The 21,229-nt window shown below is 46.0% G+C and overlaps 1 long non-coding RNA gene across 1 annotated transcript; it reads left to right on the top strand.

The window, feature by feature from the left end:
• Positions 1-7,699: 7,699 nt before the first annotated feature.
• Positions 7,700-16,976, top strand: LOC141083945 (uncharacterized). Its single transcript, XR_012230859.1, has 2 exons — positions 7,700-8,123; positions 16,763-16,976. It is a non-coding gene; the product is annotated as an uncharacterized lncRNA (long non-coding RNA).
• The last annotated feature ends 4,253 nt before the right edge of the window (positions 16,977-21,229 follow it).

Below are 21,229 nucleotides of genomic sequence, written 5' to 3' on the forward strand. Positions count from 1 at the left end.
TCACCCCCCTATCCTAGTATGCATGGTCCTCTCACCCCCCAATCCTGGTTTGCATAGTCCTCTCACCTCCCTATCCTGGTATGCATGGTCCCCTCACCCCACTATCCTGGTATGCATGGTCCTATCATCCCCCTATCCTGGTATGCATGGTCCTCTCACTCCCTAATCCTGGAATGCATGGTCCTCTCACCCCCCCCCTATCCTGGTATGCATGGCCCCCTCACCCACCTATCCTGGTATGCATGGTCCCCTCACCCACTTATCCTGGTATGCATGGTCCCCTCACCCCCCTATCCTGGTATGCATGGTCCACTCACCCCCCTATCCTGGTGTGCATGGTCACCTCACCCCCCAATCTTGGAATGCATGGTCCCCTCACCACCAATCCTGGAATGCATGGTCCCCTCACCCCCCTATCCTGGTATGCATGGTCCTCTCACCCCCTATCCTGGTATGAATGGCCCTCTCACCCCCCCTATACTGGTATGCATGGTCCCCTCACCCCCTATCCTGGTATGCATGGTCCCCTCAACTCCTATCCTTGTATACATGGTCCTCTCACGCCCGAATCCTGGAATGCATGGTCCTCTCACCCTCCTATCCTGGTATGCATGGTCCTATCACCCCCCTATCGTGGTATGCATGGTCCTCTCACCCCCCAACCATGGCATGCATGGTCCTCTCACCCCCAATCCTGGTATGCATGGCCCTCTCACTCGCCTATCCTGGTATGCATGGCCCTCTCACCCCCCTATCCTGGTATGCATGGTCCCCTCACCCCACTATCCTGGTATGCATGGTCCTATCATCCCCCTATCCTGGTATGCATGGTCCTCTCACTCCCTAATCCTGGAATGCATGGTCCTCTCACCCCCCAATCCTGGTATGCATGGTCCTCTCACCCCCCTATCCTGGTATGCATGGCCCCCTCACCCACCTATCCTGGTATGCATGGTCCCCTCACCCACTTATCCTGGTATGCATGGTCCCCTCACCCCCCTATCCTGGTATGCATGGTCCACTCACCCCCCTATCCTGGTGTGCATGGTCACCTCACCCCCCAATCTTGGAATGCATGGTCCCCTCACCACGAATCCTGGAATGCATGGTCCCCTCACCCCCCTATCCTGGTATGCATGGTCCTCTCACCCCCTATCCTGGTATGAATGGCCCTCTCACCCCCCCTATACTGGTATGCATGGTCCCCTCACCCCCTATCCTGGTATGCATGGTCCCCTCAACTCCTATCCTTGTATACATGGTCCTCTCACGCCCGAATCCTGGAATGCATGGTCCTCTCACCCTCCTATCCTGGTATGCATGGTCCTATCACCCCCCTATCGTGGTATGCATGGTCCTCTCACCCCCCAACCATGGCATGCATGGTCCTCTCACCCCCAATCCTGGTATGCATGGCCCTCTCACTCGCCTATCCTGGTATGCATGGCCCTCTCACCCCCCTATCCTGGTATGCATGGTCCCCTCATCACCCTATCATGGTATGCATGGTCCCCTCACCCCCCAGTCCTGGTATGCATGGTCCCATCACCCCCCAATCCTGGTATGCATGGTCCCCTCACCCCCCAATCCTAGTATGCATTGTCCTCTCACCCCCCAATCCTGGTATGCATGGTCCCCTCACCCCCTTTTCCTAATATGCATGGTCCCCTCACCCCCCTATCCTGGTATGCATGGTCCTCTCACCCCCCAATCCTGGTATGCATGGTCCCCTCACCCACAATCCTGGTATGATTGGTCCTCTCATCCTCCTATCCTGGTATGCATGGTCCTCTCACCCCCTATCCTGGTATGAATGGCCCTCTCACCCCCCCTATCCTGGTATGCATGGTCCCCCCACCCCCCTATCCTGGTATGCATGGTCCCCTCAACTCCTATCCTGGTATGCATGGTCCTCTCACCCCCCAATCCTGGTATGCATGGTCCCCTCACCCCCTTTTCCTAATATGCATGGTCCACTCACCCCCTATTCTGGTGTGCATGGTCACCTAACCCCCCAATCTTGGAATGCATGGTCCCCTCACCACCAATCCTGGAATGCATGGTCCCCTCACCCCCTTATCCTGATATGCATGGTCCTCTCACCCCCTATCCTGGTATGAATGGCCCTCTCACCCCCCTATCTTGGTATGCATGGTCCCCTCACCCCCCTATCCTGGTATGCATGGTCCCCTCAACTCCGATCCTGGTATACATAGTCCTCTCACCCCCGAATCCTGGAATACATGGTCCTCTCACCCCCCTATCCTGGTATGCATGGTCCTATCATCCCCCTATCCTGGTATGCATGGCCCTCTCACCCCCCAACCATGGCATGCATGGTCCTCTCACCCCCAATCCTGGTATGCATGGCCCTCTCACTCGCCTATCCTGGTATGCATGGCCCTCTCACCCCCCAATCCTGGTATGCATGGTCCCCTCACCCCCCAATCCTGGTATGCATGGTCCTCTCACCCCCAATCCTGGTATGCATGGTCCCCTCACCCCCTTTTCCTAATATTCATGGTCCCCTCACCCCCCTATCCTGGTATGCATGGTCCTATCACCCCCCTATCCTGGTATGCATGGTCCTCTCATCCCCCAACCATGGCATGCATGGTCCTCTCACCCCCAATCCTGGTATGCATGGCCCTCTCACTCGCCTATCCTGGTATGCATGGCCCTCTCACCCCCCTATCCTGGTATGCATGGTCCCCTCACCCCCCTATCATGGTATGCATGGTCCCCTCACCCCCCAGTCCTGGTATGCATGGTCCCCTCACCTCCCAATCCTGGTATGCATGGTCCCCTCACCCCCCAATCCTAGTATGCATGGTCCCCTCACCCCCCAATCCTGGTATGCATGGTCCTCTCACCCCCCCAATCCTGGTATGCATGGTCCCCTCACCCACAATCCTGGTATGCATGGTCCCCCCACCCCCCTATCCTGGTATGCATGGTCCCCTCAACTCCTATCCTGGTATGCATGGTCCTCTCACCCCCCAATCCTGGTATACATGGTCCCCTCACCCCCTTTTCCTAATATGCATGGTCCCCTCACCCCCCTATCCTGATGTGCATGGTCACCTCACCCCCCAATCTTGGAATGCATGATCCCCTCACCACCAATCCTGGAATGCATGGTCCCCTCACCCCCCTATCCTGGTATGCATGGTCCTCTCACCCCCTATCCTGGTATGAATGGCCCTCTCACCCCCCTATCCTGGTATGCATGGTCCCTTCACCTCCCTATCCTGGTATGCATGGTCCCCTCAACTCCTATCCTGGTATACATAGTCCTCTCACCCCCGAATCCTGGAATGCATGGTCCTCTCACCCTCCTATCCTGGTATGCATGGTCCTATCACCCCCCTATCCTGGTATGCATGGTCCTCTCACCCCCCCAACCATGGCATGCATGTTCCTCTCACCCCAATCCTGGTATGCATGGCCCTCTCACTCGCCTATCCTGGTATGCATGGCCCTCTCACCCCCCAATCCTGGTATGCATGGTCCCCTCACCCCCCAATCCTGGTATGCATGGTCCTCTCACCCCCCAATCCTAGTATGCATGGTCCCCTCACCCCCTTTTCCTAATATTCATGGTCCCCTCACCCCTCTATCCTGGTATGCATGGTCCTATCACCCCCTATCCTGGTATGCATGGCCCTCTCACTCGCCTATCCTGGTATGCATGGTCCCCTCACCCGCCTATCATGGTATGCATGGTCCCCTCACCCCCCCAGTCCTGGTATGCATGGTCCCCTCTCCCCCCAATCCTGGTATGCATGGTCCCCTCAGCCCCCAATCCTAGTATGCATGGTCCTCTCACCCCCCAATCCTGGTATGCATGGTCCCCTCACCCCCTTTTCCTAATATTCATGGTCCCCTCACCCCCCTATCCTGGTATGCATGGTCCTCTCACCCCCCAATCCTGGTATGCATGGTCCCCTCACCCACAATCCTGGTATGATTGGTCCTCTCACCCCCCTATCCTGGTATGCATGGTCCTCTCACCCCCTATCCTGGTATGAATGGCCCTCTCACCCCCCCTATCCTGGTATGCATGGTCCCCCCACCCCCTATCCTGGTAGGCATGGTCCCCTCAACTCCTATCCTGGTATGCATGGTCCTCTCACCCCCCAATCCTGGTATGCATGGTCCCCTCACCCCCTTTTCCTAATATGCATGGTCCTCTCACCCCCCAACCATGGCATGCATGTTCCTCTCACCCCCAATCCTGGTATGCACGGCCCTCTCACTCGCCTATCCTGGTATGCATGGCCCTCTCACCCCCCAATCCTGGTATGCATGGTCCCCTCACCCCCCAATCCTGGTATGCATGGTCCTCTCACCCCCCAATCCTGGTATGCATGGTCCCCTCACCCCCTTTTCCTAATATTCATGGTCCCCTCACCCCCCTATCCTGGTATGCATGGTCCTCTCACCCCCCAATCCTGGTATGCATGGTCCCCTCACCCACAATCCTGGTATGATTGGTCCTCTCACTTCCCTATCCTAATATGCATGGTCCCCTCACCCCCTATCCTGGTATACATGGCCCTCTCACCCCCTATCCTGGTATGCACGGTCCCTTCACCCCTTTTGTGGTATGCATGGTCCCCTCACCCCCCTTTTGTGGTATGCATGGTCCCCTCACCCCCTTTCAAGGAATGCATGGTCCCCTCACCCCACAATCCTGATGTGAATGGTCCCCCTCACACCTATTAAACTGCACACATTAAAAAAAACCATTTGTACTCAACTTTCTTCCCTGTGTCCAGCGCTGTCCTGCTCTGGGCGTGTTGTGGTGCCAGACTCGGCGCCTGCACAGTCCTCGCTTTCCGCCTCCATGTTCTTGAAGACACACTGCAGTGTGTCTTCAAGAAAATGGCGGCGGTAAGCACGGACTGCGCAGGCGCCAATTCTGGCGCTACAACCCACCCACTCCAGACGTCACCTAAAGACGCAAGCCCCCCTCCGGCAACAGCAACACCGGGTTTGGTAAGGTGTTGCGGACATCGCAGTATGCGTTTAGTGCTTACGCATACCACAATCTCCTGGGGGGATGCGTCACTCTGGGTCCAGACTGCGCAGGCGCGTCGCGCTTGCGCAGTCTATAAAGGCTTCAGATAGAGTGACGCTCCCCCGGTTATATTATATATATCTAATATATAAAGCTCAAAGTGTGTATGTATGTGTGTATGTATGTATGTGTGTGTGTATGTGTGTATGTCCGGGATAGGCATCCACACCGTTGCAGCTACAGCCACAAAATTTGGCACAGTCACATGTCTGGACCTCGAGAGCGTCCTAAGATATGTTGTGAGGCGAAATTTTAACCCGCGCGTTCCAATTCACCAAACAATTTTGCCCCTATCTACATACTGGGGGAAAAAGTGTGTGCGCGTCAAGCCCCGCCCCTCATTGTGATGTCACAATGCCCCTATTTGCATACTGGGGAAGCAGTGTGTGCGCGTCAAGCCCCGCCCCTCATTTTGATGTCACAATGGTTGCCATGGCGACGCTGATGTCATCATAGGTTGCAAGCCCTGCCGCCGCTAATTATGATGTCATAATGGTTGACCATGGGATGGAGGATGTGTGATGGGTATATGGGCACTGGACTATGGGATGGAGGATGTGTGATGGGTATATGGGCACTGGACTATGGGATGGAGGATATGTATGACGGTATATGGGCACGGGACTATGGGCTGGAGGATATGTATATGGGCACTGGACTATGGGATGGAGGATATGTATGACTGGTATATGGGCACTGGACTATGGGATGGAGGATATGTATGACGGGTATATGGGCACGGGACTATGGGATGGCGGATATGTATGATGGGTATATGGGCACGGGACTATGGGATGGCGGATATGTATGATGGGTATATGGGCATGGGACTATGAGATGAAGGATGTGTGATGGGTATATGGGCACTCGACTATGGGATGGTGAATATGTATGATGGGTATATGGGCATGGGACTATGGGATGGCGGATATGTATGATGGGTATATGGGCATGGGACTATGAGATGAAGGATGTGTGATGGGTATATGGGCACTCGACTATGGGATGGTGAATATGTATGATGGGTATATGGGCATGGGACTATGGGATGGCGGATATGTATGATGGATATATGGGCACTGGACTATGGGATGGAGGATATGTATGATGGGTATATGGGCACGGGCCTATGGGATGGTGGATATGTATGATGGGTATATGGGCACGGGACTATGGGATGGAGGATAATTATAATTTGTTATAACTAACCACAGTTAGTTACTATGCCCGGGCAGCGCCGGGCTCTTCAGCTAGTATATATATATATATATATGAACAACGACAAAGCAAAGTCCAGCAATAACGTGAGCAATCCAGGATGCTGTTAAAAAAATTTTTTTCTTTTTATTCATAAATCCATTAAAATGCAATGGTCCAAGCAGTTCAAAACAGCAATAACGCAGGAAAGTCATGCAGATAGGACTACGCGTTTCAGCGGTAGAACCCGCCTTCTTCACGGTCCAGAATCTAATCTGCTTTCCAAACATGGAACCTTATATACATCCCACTCCCATCAGGGTAATTATAAACATATGTGAGAGACTTAAAAACATGTGCTATAAAAGCAGATCAAACATATAAACTATCCACATATTGATCAGTATACAACATGCATAAAGATTAAGGAAAGAATTCAACATATTGGAGAAAAGTACATTAGGAATGTCCGATAACCTGACCATAAGATTTAAGACCCTGTGCACACAGTGCAGACTCAGTGCAGTTCCGCAGCAGATTTGGCCCTGCAGAACCGCAGCAGAAAAGCAACAGAACAGCACGTGATGCACAGTACCATTTAAGGTTATGTAAAGCAAAAAAGGCTGTGCACATGCTGCAGATTGTTCTGCGCAGATCTGGTGCAGAATAAAAGAAGCAGCACATCGCTTCTCCTGTGCGGCTCTGCTGCAGCTCTCCACCTGCTCCATTATAGAAATCTGCAGGCGGAAACTGCAGGGGAAATCCGCACAAAAACTGCTCTAAATCTGCGACAAATCTGCACTAAATCTGCACTAAAACTGCAGGCAAAACGCAGATCTTACCTAAAGATTTAGGAAAATCTACGCGGAAAATTCCACAGCAGAATCGGCACCGTGTGCACATAGCCCCAGTGGTACAAAAACATAGAACAATAATATTAACCAGCATTATATAATACAAATATATCAATAGTGCATAATGATATCCAGGCAGTTATTAAAGCCCTGTGGCATGCGAGAAAAATCTGCAGCATGTGCACAGCCTTTTTTGTTTTACCTAGCCTTAAATGGTACTGTGCATCACGTGCTGTTCTGTTGCTTTTCTGCTGCGGTTCTGCAGGGCCAAATCTGCTGCGGAACTGCATGGAGTCTGCACTGTGTGCACAGGGCCTTAAATCTTATGGTCAGGTTATCGGACATTCCTAATGTACTTTTCTCCAATATGTTGAATTCTTTCCTTATAATCTTTATGCATGTTGTATACTGATCAATATGTGGATAGTTTATATGTTTGATCTGCTTTTATAGCACATGTTTTTAAGTCTCTCACATATGTTTATAATTACCCTGATGGGCGTGGGATGTATATAAGGTTCCATGTTTGGAAAGCAGATTAGATTCTGGACCGTGAAGAAGGCGGGTTCTACCGCTGAAACGCGTAGTCCTATCTGCACGACTTTCCTGCGTTATTGCTGTTTTGAACTGCTTGGACCATTGCATTTTAATGGATTTATGAATAAAAAGAAAAAAAAAAAATTTTTTAACAGCATCCTGGATTGCTCACGTTATTGCTGGACTTTGCTTTGTCGTTGTTCACATTTGTATGGATGGACTCCTACATCCAGATCTGGGCACAACGGAGTTAACCAGGTCACCTGAGGTTCCAGGTGGTTCACAGGAGTGAGCTGGTCTACATTGTTGGATTTATAGACTATTGGGAGCTTTCACTGTGCTTCTCCCCATAAGGAACAGCTTTTCACTGCAGCAGGATTTATTTTTATTGGTCATTTGAATACAACATGTTACCTTCTAAGGATTCCACGAGAGATACACAGGACTATATGGTACGTCTCAATAAGCTTGCCAGCATTTTTCAGGAAGATTTGAATGAAAATTGTCCTGTTGTTGAAAGTACTAACTCCATATTGAATAAATTGGAGCAATCCTTACGTAAGGAGCAAAAGCTTTGGTGGGACCACAACTCGGTTATTTGGAGAGGAAAATGATACCGCGTGGTCTCAGACTGAAAAAACAATCCACCACTGCTTATGGAGCGGACTTTCAAAAAAACTGGGACATTATTCTGAGTGAGTGTTCACTTAAACTGATTATAGAGGAGGAGGATAAGGAACTTTTTAAAATTAATAACGAAATTGAGCTTTTATCTTTTAATATCTTTTAATTCTACGGCCAATTATGATACCTCTTTTGGGGAAACATCGGATGAATTAACAGACTCCTCAGTTGCTTCAGTAGCCAGTATTCAGACTGGTGGCAAAAAACACCAAAAAAGGAACTTTCAACAAGAAGGTGCCTTGCCAAAAAACGAATATGCAAGAGGGGAGGAAGGAAACACAAGTCCAAAAGGTTTTCATATGACGTTTCGCAAGCGCCGTTAATGGAGATTCCTGTATTCAATCTTTCCAGTTACATTTTGACAGACTCACAGACTGGACTCTTGTCTAAAGGACTAGGTTTTTCTCCAGTTAAAAAATTCAGTTTATTTGACACTATTGTTATCAATAGATTTGCACGTAATTTGACCCTTAAAGTTCATTATAATGAGGACAATACTCATGTGTATAATGATTTATCATCTGATAATAACTGTATTCATTTTAGTGAACAGGTAGCTGTCTCTAATTTAAGACAACTAGAGGGAGAGACAGATTTGGAGGATAGGGTTAATCTAAATGTCAGGTTTCAGACTCGTAATCCCATGTTCTACCCAGTAAAATCGAGACCTCCTTTCCTTGATTTTTTTTTTTTTCAGGAAACAATTGAAAGTGAGCTTGTGTCTCTTTATAATCAAGTAGAACATCAAGAGGTTAAATTTAATCTGAGTATTTCTGAACATAGGGCAATTGATGAATTGAGGGCTAATGGCGATCTCCTTGTTGTCCAGGCAGACAAGGGGGGCGCTGTTGTGGCTCTCAATGCTGGTTTATATAAGAAAATGAACTTGCTGGATTTAGAAAACAGTAGCACCTATATTGAATTGCCATCTAATCCAACTAATTCATTTAACTCTGAATTATTACATCTATTACAGGTGGCAATTAGTATGGGTGCTATTTCAGACAGAATTAAAAAAATTTATTTTTTGTGAAACACCGATTGTCCCAATATACCACTCACTCCCTAAAGTTCATAAAGAGGTTTTTCCTCCCCCTCTCAGACCTATCGTGTCTGGGATCGGATCATTTAGTGAGAAACTAGGGGAGTGGGTTGATTTTTATCTTCAACCTTTAGTGCCATTAACACCAAGTCATCTTAAAGATTCCAAAAGTATAATACAGATTATGGAAAAATTTAATTGGCAATCTGATTATGTGTGGTTATCTTGCGATGTGGTGGGGTTATATCATTCTATCCCCCATCACGTCGCATTACGATGCATCACATATTATTTGTCCAGATACAGTAATTATGAGGATTCCATTCAGAGGTTTATTGTCTCCTCAATTCAATTTCTTTTATCTCTCAAACACAAAGTAGTTGTGGCTTATTTCCTCCAGACAGAGGGTGTGAGCATGGGTGCCAAGTTTTCACCTTCCCTAGCTAACCTGGTTATGTCTGTGTGGGAAGAAAATTATATCTTTAACCCCTTCACGACCTATGACGCCTACGTAGGCGTCATGAAAAGCAGTGCCCAAACGACCTATGACGCCTACATAGGCGTCATGCTATAAATAGCCCCTCTGGGGGTCGGGTGACCGGGGTCACTGAAAGGTCACCCGACCCGCACACAAAGGACCCTTCAGAGTTAACACCTGGGGGTTTGGCTTAGCCCCCATGTGCCTACGATCGCTCTGATTGGCTGTTAAAAGTGAAACTGCCAATCAGAGCGATTGTAATATTTCACCAATGAAAAATGGTGAAATATTACAATCCAGCCATGGCCGATGCTGAAATAGCATCGGACATGGCTAGACACCGAGACCTGACCCCCCCCCCCCCCGCCCCCCACACCGACTGACAGCACCGATCGGCTGCCGCCACCGTCTGACGGCGCACCGATCGGCGGCAGCCGCCGTCATAATCTGCCCCCCGCCTTCCCTCCGCCCCCCCAGCCCTCCGATCACCCACTCACACCCTCCTTTGTGCCTCCAACCTCCCGCTATCCGTCCCGGTGTCCAGCCGTCCAGCGTCATGGGCGCTGCCATCTTGCAAGATGGCGGGCGCATGCGCAGTGCGCCGAATCGAATCTGCAACGCTGCAGATTCATTCATTTATTTTGATCACTATGATAAACTTTCATAGTGATCAAAATAAAAAAAAAAAGTAAATCACCGCCCCCCTTATCACCCCCAAAGGTAGGGACACATAATAAAATAATTTTTTTTTTTCCCGTTAGGGTTGGACTTAGGGTTAGAGTTGGGATTACAGTTAGGCTTGTGGTTAGGGTTAGAGTTGGGATTTCGTTAGGGGTGTGTTGGGATTAGGGTTATGATTAGGGAAGGGATTAGGGTTAGGGGTGTGTTAGAATTGAGGGGTTTCCACTGTTTAGGCATGGCAGGGGGTCTCCAAACGCGACATGGAGCCACCATTTATTCCAGCCAATTTTGCGTTCAAAAAGTCAAATGGTGCTCCCTCCATTTCGAGCCCCGACGTGTGCCCAAACAGTGGTGTACCCCCACTTATGGGGTATCCGCGTACTCAGGAAAAATTGCACAACAACTTTGGGGTCTAATTTCTCCTGTTACCCTTGGGAAAATAAAAAATGGGGGCTAAAATAATTATTTTTGTGGGAAAAAAAAGGATTTTTTATTTTCACCGTTCTGCGTTATAAACTTCTGTGAAGCACTTGGGGGTTCAACGTGCTCACCACACATCTAGATAAGTTCCTTGGGGGGTCTAGTTTCCAAAATGGGGTCACTTGTGGGGGGGGTTTCCACTGTTTAGGTACATCAGGGGCTCTGCAAATGTAACGTGACACCCACAGACCATTCCATCAAGTCTTCATTTCAAAGCGTCACTACTTCCCTTTTGAGCCCCAACGTGTGCCCAAACAGTGGTCCCCCCCACTTATGGGGTACCAGCGTACTCAGGACAAGCTGGACAACAACTTTTGGGGTCCAATTTATCCTGTTACCTTTGTGAAAATAAAAAATAGCAGGCTAAAAATTTATTTTTTGAGGGAAAAAAAAATATTTTTATTTTAACGGCTCTGCGTTATAAACTTCTGTGTAGCACCTGGGGGTTCAAAGTGCTCACTATGCATCTAGATAAGTTCCTTAGGGGGTCTAGTTTCCAAAATGGGGTCATTTGTGGGGGAGCTCCAAAGTTTACGCACACAGGGGCTCTGCAAACACGACATGGTGTCCGCTAACAATTAGAGCTAATTTTCCATTCAAAAAGTCAAATGACGCTCCTTCCCTTCTGAGCCATGCCATGCGCTCAGACAGTGGTTTCCCCCCACATATGGGGTACCAGTGTACTCAGGACAAACTGGACAACAACTTTTGGGGTCCAATTTATCCTGTTACCCTTGGGAAAATAAAAAATAGCGGGCTAAAAAATCATTTTTGAGGGGAAAAAAAATATTTTTTTATTTTCATGGCTCTGCATTTATAAACTTCTGTGAAGCACTTGGGGATTCAGAGTGCTCACTACACATCTAGATAAGCTCCTTGGGGGTTCTAGTTTCCAAAATTGGGTCACTTGTGGGGGTTTCTACTGTTTAGACACACAGGGGCTCTGCAAACGCAACATGACGCCCACAGGACATTCCATCAAAGTCTGCATTCCAAAATGGCGCTCCTTGCCTTCTGAGCTCTCCTGTGCTCCCAAACAGTGGTTCCCCCCCACATATGGGGTATCAGTGTACTCAGGACAAATTGCACAACAACTTTTGTGGTTCAATTTCTCCTGTTAGCCTTGTGAAAATAAAAAATAGCGGGCTAAAAAATCATTTTTGAGCAAAAAAAAAATTATTTTTTATTTTCACTGCTCTGCGTTATAAACTTCTGTGAAGCACTTGGGGGTTCAAAGTGCTCACCACACATCTAGATAAGTTCCTTCGGGGGTCTAGTTTCCAAAATGGGGTCACTTGTGGGGGAGCTCCAATGTTTAGGCACACAGGGTCTCTCCAAATGCGACATGGTGTCCGATAACGATTAGAGCTAATTTTCCATTCAAAAAGTCAAATAGCGCTCCTTCACTTACGGACCCTGTCGTGCACCCAAACAGTGGTTTATGACCACATATGAGGTATCTGTGTACTCAGGAGAAATTGCCCAACAAATTTTAGGATACAATTCATCCTGTTACCCATGTGAAAATGAAAAAACTGATGCTAAAAGAAAATTTTGGTTGGAAAAATTAAAATGTCCATTTTTTTTTCATTCCATGTTGCTTTAGTTCCTGTGAAGCACCTGAAGGGTTAATCTTCTTGAATGTAGTTTTGAGTAGCTTGAGGGGTGCAGTTTTTAGAATGGTGACACTTTTGGGTATTTTCTGCCATATAGACCACTCAAAGTGACTTCAAAAGTGAGGTGGTCCCTAAAAAAAAAAAAAAAAAAAAAAAATGAGAAATTGCTGGTCAACTTTTAACCCTTATAACTTCCTAACAAAAAAAAACCATTGTTTCCAAAATTGTGCTGATGTAAAGTAGACATGTGGGAAATGTTATTTATTAACTATTTTGTGTCACATAACCCTCTGGTTTAACAGAATAAAAATTCAAAACTTGAAAATTGCAAAATTTTCGCCAAATTTCCATTTTTTTCACAAATAAACGCAAAAATTATCAACCTAAATTTACCACTATCATGAAGCCCAATATGTCACGAAAAAACAGTCTCGGAATCGCTAGGATGCGTTGAAGCGTTCCTGAGTTATTACCTCATAAAGGGACATTGGTCAGAATTGCAAAAAATGGCCAGGTCATTAAGGTCAAAATAGGCTGGGTCATGAAGGGGTTAATATTGATAACCCATACAAGGATAATATTGTTTGGCTGGGGAGATTTATTGATGATCTGATATTTGTCTGGAGGGGTAGTCTCTCGTCTGCAAAAAGTTTCTTTTCTTATTTGGATTTGAATGATTTCAATCTAAAATTTACTAGTAGTGGTCATGAGGTATCAATTAACTTCTTGGATTTGAAACTGACCGCAGATCTGGACAATGATGGGGTTCTGATATCTCCCTATAAAAAAATCCATTGCATGCAATAGTATTTTAATGGCTTCCTCTAATCACCCCAAACATGTCATTCAGAATATTCCTGTGGGGGAGCTTATTAGACTAAAAAGGAATACTACATCTGTTGACAAATTGGAGGAAGCAATTGAAATGACCTGTAATAATTTAAAAAAAAAGGGGGTATCCTAATTGGTCCTTGGACAGAGCCAGGAAAATGGTAGCAGGCATGGATAGGGTTAAGCTGTTGGAATCTACTGAGAAAAAAAGACAGTTTGACTCTAAAAAATCTAGGGTGGTTTTCAGTACCAATTATAGTCCTCAGTTTAATTCTATTGTTAAAATCATCAAAAAATATCTCCCCTTGTTATCTCAGAATGATATTTGGAAAAATATTGTGGAAAATAATGATATTGCCTTTGTGGCAAGAAGAGCCCCGACTTTAGCTACATTATTATCACCCAGCATGTTCAAAGATCCTGATAAAATTTCCCCTAGCAATTGGTTAAAAACAACAGGATTTTTTAAATGCGGTGCCAATATCTGTAAGTGCTGCGGTTTTGCTAATAAATCTAAAACATTTACATCTATCTCCAATAAAAAACAGTTTAATGTTTGTTCTTTTATAAACTGCAATACGGAGAATGTAGTGTATCTAATTAATTGCAATATATGTCGTATGCAATATGTAGGTTGCACGATGAACCCCCTTAAAACTAGAATCCGCAAACACCTATCAGACGCTAGTAATTTGCCTATGGTTGGTGCATCAGTAGTATCCCGACATTTTTCAAAAAAACATAATGGGGATTTACGCGGTTTCTCCTTTATGAGCATAGAGCATGTAAAAAAACATTGAGAGAGGGAGATTTTCATAAAAAAGTGCTTGCAAGAGAAAGTAGGTGGATATTTGAGTTGGGGACTCGTATGCCACAGGGCTTTAATAACCGCCTGGATATCATTATGCACTATTGATATATTTGTATTATATAATGCTGGTTAATATTATTATTCTATGTTTTTGTACCACTGGGGCTATGTGCACACGGTGCGGATTCTGCTGTGGAATTTTCCGCGTAGATTTTGCTAAATCTTTAGGTAAGATGATCTGCGCTTTGCCTGCAGTTTTAGTGCAGATTTGTCGCATATTTGGTGCAGTTTTTGTGCGGATTTCCCCTGCAGTTTCCGCCTGCAGATTTCTATAATGGAGCAGGTGGAGAGCTGCAGCAGAGCCGCACAGGAGAAGCGATATGCTGCTTCTTTTATTCTGCAGCATGTGCACAGCCTTTTTTGTTTTACATAGCCTTAAATGGTACTGTGCATCATGTGCTGTTCTGTTGCTTTTCTGCTGCGGTTCTGCAGGGCCAAATCTGCTGCGGAACTGCACGGAGTCTGCACTGTGTGCACAGGGCCTTAAATCTTATGGTCAGGTTATCGGACATTCCTAATGTACTTTTCTCCAATATGTTGAATTCTTTCCTTATAATCTTTATGCATGTTGTATACTGACCAATATGTGGATAGTTTATATGTTTGATCTGCTTTTATAGCACATGTTTTTAAGTCTCTCACATATGTTTATAATTACCCTGATGGGAGTGGGATGTATATAAGGTTCCATGTTTGGAAAGCAGATTAGATTCTGGACCGTGAAGAAGGCGGTTTCTACCGCTGAAACGCGTAGTCCTATCTGCACGACTTTCCTGCGTTATTGCTGTTTTGAACTGCTTGGACCATTGCATTTTAATGGATTTATGAATAAAAAGAAGAAAAAATTTTTTAACAGCATCCTGGATTGCTCACGTTATTGCTGGACTTTGCTTTGTCGTTGTTCACATTTGTATGGATGGACTCCTACATCCAGATCCGAGCACAACGGAGTTAACCAGGTCAGCTGAGGTTCCAGGTGGTTCACAGGAGTGAGCTGGTCTACATTGTTGGATAGATATATATATGTCATGTGCCGCATACAGTAAAATCACAGAATGACAGGATAGAATAGAAAGAATAGATATATACACTTAGAATATATAGATGTCAGTATTTATGTAAATAAATAGAAGAAATGTCGGCAATTCAGCAGCCGTGTAGTGTAAAATCGCAGCAGGAGCCGACAGCATAGAATAGATAGATAACATACAGATATTAATAGAATAGGTAGATATACAGATGTCTGTGACAAATACTATTAGTACAGTGTGTGCAGCTTACTCCACATGTATTTAATTAATAAAAGATAATTTTTTGGAAAAAAATGGTGTGGGCTACCGCATAATTTTCATAACCAGCAAAGGGAAAGCCAATGGCTGGGGGCCGATGTTTATAGCCTGAGAAAGGGGTAATACCCATGGAGATTCCCAGGCTATTAATATTAGCTCACAACTGCATACTTAGCCTTTACTGGCTATTAAAATGGGGGACCCTAAAAAAAATGATGCAGGGTCCCCCTATAATTAATAACCAGCAAAAGCTATGCAGACATCTCTGGGCTGATACTATTAGCCTAGGAAGGGGCCATGGATACTGCCCCCCAGGCTAAAAACATCAGCTCTCAGCCACCCCAGAAAAGGCACATATCTAAGATACACCAATTCTGGCACTTAGCCTCGCTCTTCTCACTTGCCCTGTGGCTTTGGTAGGTAGATAGATGGGGCGGCTGATGTTACCTTTGTATTGTCAGCTGACATCAATCCCCGAGATTAGTAATTGAGAGGCATCAATAAGAAGCCACCATTACTAACCCCATAGACACATTGTATGAAAACACACACACCAAGAGTAAAGTCCTTTAATTGAAAGAATGACACAGACTCCTTTAACAAATCTTAATGAAACCATACGTGCAACCTCGCCCATACAACTGATGCCCTTGTCATCTGCAAATGGGTTAAAAAAAAAAAACAATTTTCCTCACCTTTCCACAGAGAAGCTGCTAATCCACTTGTCCCACAATGAGTCTAGCTCTGCTACATCTAGAAGGCAGGCTGCATGGTTGCATGATGAGACCATACAGTCTGTCATCCAGCAGATAGTCAGATTCAAAGAAGGAATTTTTATGGATTAGCCGTGTGCTGCCAGACCATCACTCCTCACAAGTTGTGTGCTTTAAAACATTTATTTGCCAACGCGTTTCGAAGTTAAAAACTTCTTCCTCAGGGGATGACATGTACAGACAGGTATAGACATTGCCGGTTTTATATACACACGGTTCAAAAATTGGCGCCAAGGGTCACATGTTGCGAGAGAGACAGAAGTCAAAGTTCATCAGTGTTGCAATGTCAAAGGTAATTAAAAGCTTATTACTTCAAACGAAATTAATTCTTATAATATATTTCCAGGTAAAAAGAAAGAAAAAAAGAGAAAAGAAGGAAGAGGACTTGAACAGAACTAGAAAAACGGAGTCAGAAGAGAGAAATGGCCAGTGCATAGACCACTACTCTAGTGAAGAGATTAAGTATTGAAAGGAAAAAAAACGAAGGGAAGGGAGGAAAGGAAAAGGGAATGAAAAACTTTGTATGAAATATATAAATATTAATAGAAGTATAATTTGGATGTGCAGCAAGCTGACTTTGTTCCTTTATGCTTAATACTCTCCTAAACAGGGTGAGTATAACTTATTGTTTTACTTTCTCATTTTCTCGGGTAAGACCCTATTGCGCTCTTTTTCTTTCAGTTTTCATTATCCAGCAGATAGTATGAGATTCAATGGCTAGCACACGATAGGTACGGGGGTATGGTGCTAGTGAAGGAGGCTCATGAGTCCCACATAAATGTCTATTAGAATCAATGCACACATACACTTAAGGAGTATTTGCTTATTAGTGAAATTTATTGAAAACAAGTGCTCTTATAGTGATTGCTGTCCTGAATTAGGTAATGGTCACTTATGCCTTTAGGTTAGCCAGGGTCAGAGCAGTCGCTCTATGTGGGGTGGTGGCGAGACGGTGGAGTGTGTTAACACTCAGTTGTAGCAAGGAGGAGCATAAGTGACCATTACCTAATTCAGGACAGCCCTTAGTTCAGAACTACTACGGGCATACTCGCTGTCCCTATTTTGATCATAAGGACCACATCCTTCATGAACCACTACATTGTTCAAGGCGACTTATGTGATCAAGGTCTTGAATGACCGAAACGTCATTCTGTCGCAATCACTATAAGAGCACTTGTTTTCAATAAATTTCACTAATCAGGAGTATTTGCTTAAGTGTATGTGTGCAGTGATTCTAATAGACATTGTCATCCAGCAGAGACACAGAGCAGCGTGTGCTCAGTGTCTCCCTGTGAACTCCTATTCCCTGTATGAGGGCACTGCTAGCATGAGAAAGTTCTCCTGCTCACAGTGTCATCACACAAGTCCTGTGAGTTCACAGCCAATGAACTCACTTCACCTATCTGAAGTCAGCAGGAGCGCCATGGGAAAATATTGTATGTGTATACAGTGGGGAAAGTATTTAGTCAGCCACCAATTGTGCAAGTTTTCCCACTTAAAAAGCCACCATTACTTCTCAAAGAAATCTGTGCCTGCACTACACCAGCATGTCACCGACAACATCAACAGTTCCCTGAAAAAATCTATGTCTGCCAGGGTGCATTTCACCACTGACTCCTGGATGAGCAAACATGGGCAATGGCCTTACATCTCTCTGACTGGGCAGTGGGTGACTCTGGTGGCTGTGGGGACAGGCGGTTAAGGGGATGCTCCACAAGTCTTTGAATCCCCAAGGCTTGCGGGACAAACCTCCAATGCTTCTGCCTCCTCCACCTCGTCTTGGGCCTCCACCTGTGTCCTCAACCTTTCCCTTAATCAGACATGCATTCCAACAGTGCAGATAGACTCTCCCCCACCTCTTTACTGTACAACCATGGCTCACCTCAAACAGGGAGTGTTTAAATTGATATGCTTTGGAGATCTCAGTCACACAGCTCAATAGTTGCGGACAGGTATCCTGGCTGAGTTAGAGCAATGGCTATCTGGAGCCTGGAAAGGCTGTGTGTGATATCGGAGCAAACCTTTTGGTGGCCCTATGCCGTAGTCACCTCACACATGCATGCCTTGAATGGCTCATGTCCTCAACCTGGTGATACAACAATTTCTCTGCCATTATCCTGGCCTAGCTGTGCTGCTGCAGAAATCATGGTCTCTGTGTGCTCACTTCCAACGATCACACCCCACAGGTCATTGACTTGCATTGCTACAGAGGTCTTTCAGCCTACAGGTTAACCATATGATTAGCGATGTTTTGACATGGTGGAATTCCACTTTGCACATGTTGCAGCGGCTGTGGCAGCAGCAACGAGCCCTGGTGCAGTATGTCCTTTTGCATAGCCTTGGCCAACACAGACTAGACATTGTGCAAATCATGGTTGCGGAGTGGGCATAGCTGCAAGACCGCGGCACTCTTCTGCTCAGTTTTGAAATGGCTACTAACATGATTAGCACTGACAATGCCATGCCAGTCATTAGCATCATTATTCTGGTGATCTACATGCTGGAGCATGCTTTGAATATTTGGCGTGAGGAGGTGATGGCCCCAGAGGAAAAGTCAGAAGCAGGGGAGTATGCAGAGGGGATATCAATATCTAAATGTTCCAGACTGTTGATACACAGGCGAGTGCCATGGAAGGGTGCCTGATAGTGACCAGGGGGGCTCATGGAATGAGACAAACTGTTAGTGAAGATGCAGGAGCTGAGGAGCAAATTGAGAATGATTTGGTGATGAACGTGAGATGAAGAGGATAATGACAAGTTCTCTGTTGTCCATGGTTGGTGAAATGGGACAGAGAAAGCAACCTTGAGTGTTACCCCGCCACCAACACAGCATGGACTTGGATCTCATGGAAGCACCTGACATATGAGCGCCTTCTTGCTGCTCTTTCTTCAACACAATGCCCATATTTTTAGGGTTAGAAATAGTGCTGACTGCTTGGTTGCAACTCAGTTAGATTCGCAGTACAAGAGTATATTAGTCAGATGCTTCCCCCCTGGAAAGGGATGCGTGCACGCTGAAGTAGCAAAATATGCTTGTAGATAATCTTAACAGTGGTTTTCCCCAAGACATCAGTGAGGAACACAGTGTGCCTCCCAGTTGTAGACATCCAACCCCAGGCATGTCAAGGCATCATCGCGAAAACATTAGCAGCAGCAGCAGTGTAAGTGGCATAAGCAATTTCTGTGAGTTGTTTAACACATTTTTTAGACCAGCCTGTGCAGAATAGAGTACAAATCTGTCACATTGTGAACAACTGGACAGGATGGTGCAATAGTATCTGGAGCTCAATGTCAAAGCCATCAGAAGTGGTTTGGCACAGGTGAAAGACCGCTGCACCCTTCTGCTCAGTTTTGAGATGGCTACTAACATGGTTAGCGCTGATGATTCCATCATTAGTATCATTATTCTGGTGATCTACATGCTGGAGCATGCTTTGAATATTTGGCGTGAGGAGGTAATGACCCCAGAGGAAGAGTCGGAAGCAGAGGCGTATGCAGAAGGGATAACAATATCTCAACTTTCCAGACTGTCGTCACACAGGCGAGTGTCATGGAAGGGTGCCTGATAGTGACCAGAGGGGCTCATGGAATCAGACAAACTGTTAGTGAAGATGCAGGATCCAAGGAACAAATTGAGAAGGACCAGGTGATGGACGTGAGATGAAGAGGATAATGACAAGTTCTCTGTTGTCCATCGTTGGTGAAATGGGACGGAGAAAGCAACCTTGAGTGTTACCCCGCCACCAACACAGCATGGACTTGGATTTCATGGAAGCACCTGACATATGAGCGCCTTCTTGCTGCTCTTTCTTCAACACAATGCCCGTATTCTTAGGGTTAAAAATAGTGCTGACTACTTGGTTGCCACTCATTTAGATCCACAGTACAAGAGTATATTTAGCCAGATGCTTCCCCACTGGAAAGGGATGCGCGCATGCTGAAGTATCAAAATACGCTTGTAGATAATCTTAAGAGTGGTTTTCCCCAAGACATCAATGAGGCACACAGTGTACCTCCCAGTTGTAGACATCCAACCCCAGGAACGTCAAGGCATCATCGCGAAAACATTAGCAGCAGCAGCAGCAGTGTAAGTGTCATAAGCAATTTCTATGAGTTGTTTAACACATTTTTTAAGACCAGCCTGTGCAGAACATAGTACAAATCTGTCACATTGTGAACGACGGGACAGAATGGTGCAATAGTATCTGGAGCTCAGTGTCAAAGCCATCAGGGGTGGTTTGGCACAGGTGAAAGACCACTGCACCCTTCTGCTCAGTTTTGAAATGGCTACTAACATGGTTAGCGCTGACGATGCAATCATTAGCATCATTATTCTGGTGAAGTACATGCTGGAGCATGCTTTGAATATTTTGTGTGAGGAGGTAATGGCCCCAGAGGAAGAGTCAGAAGCAGGGGAGTATGCAGAAGGGATAACAATATCTCAAATTTCCAGACTGTCGTCACATTGGCGAGTGCAATGGAAGGGTGGCTTATAGTGACCAGGGGGGCTCATGGAATCAGAAAAACTGTTAGTGAAGAATCAGGAGTCGAGGAACAAATTGAGAAGGACAACTTGATGGATGTGAAATGAGGATAATGACAAGCTCTCTGTCGTCCATAGTTGGTGAAATGGGACCGAGAAAGCAACCTTGACTGTGACCCCGCCATCAACACAGCATGGACTTGGATCTCATGGAAGCGCCTGACACATGAGCGCCTTCTTGCTGCACTTTCTTCAACACAATGCCCATATTCTTAAGGTTAGAAATAGTGCTGACTACTTGGTTGCCACTCAGTTAGATCCACAGTACAA

Source organism: Dendrobates tinctorius, unplaced genomic scaffold, assembly GCF_039654945.1.
Source record: "Dendrobates tinctorius isolate UK_male_01 unplaced genomic scaffold, ASM3965494v1 ptg000022l, whole genome shotgun sequence".
In the NCBI taxonomy this organism is placed as follows: domain Eukaryota; kingdom Metazoa; phylum Chordata; class Amphibia; order Anura; family Dendrobatidae; genus Dendrobates; species Dendrobates tinctorius.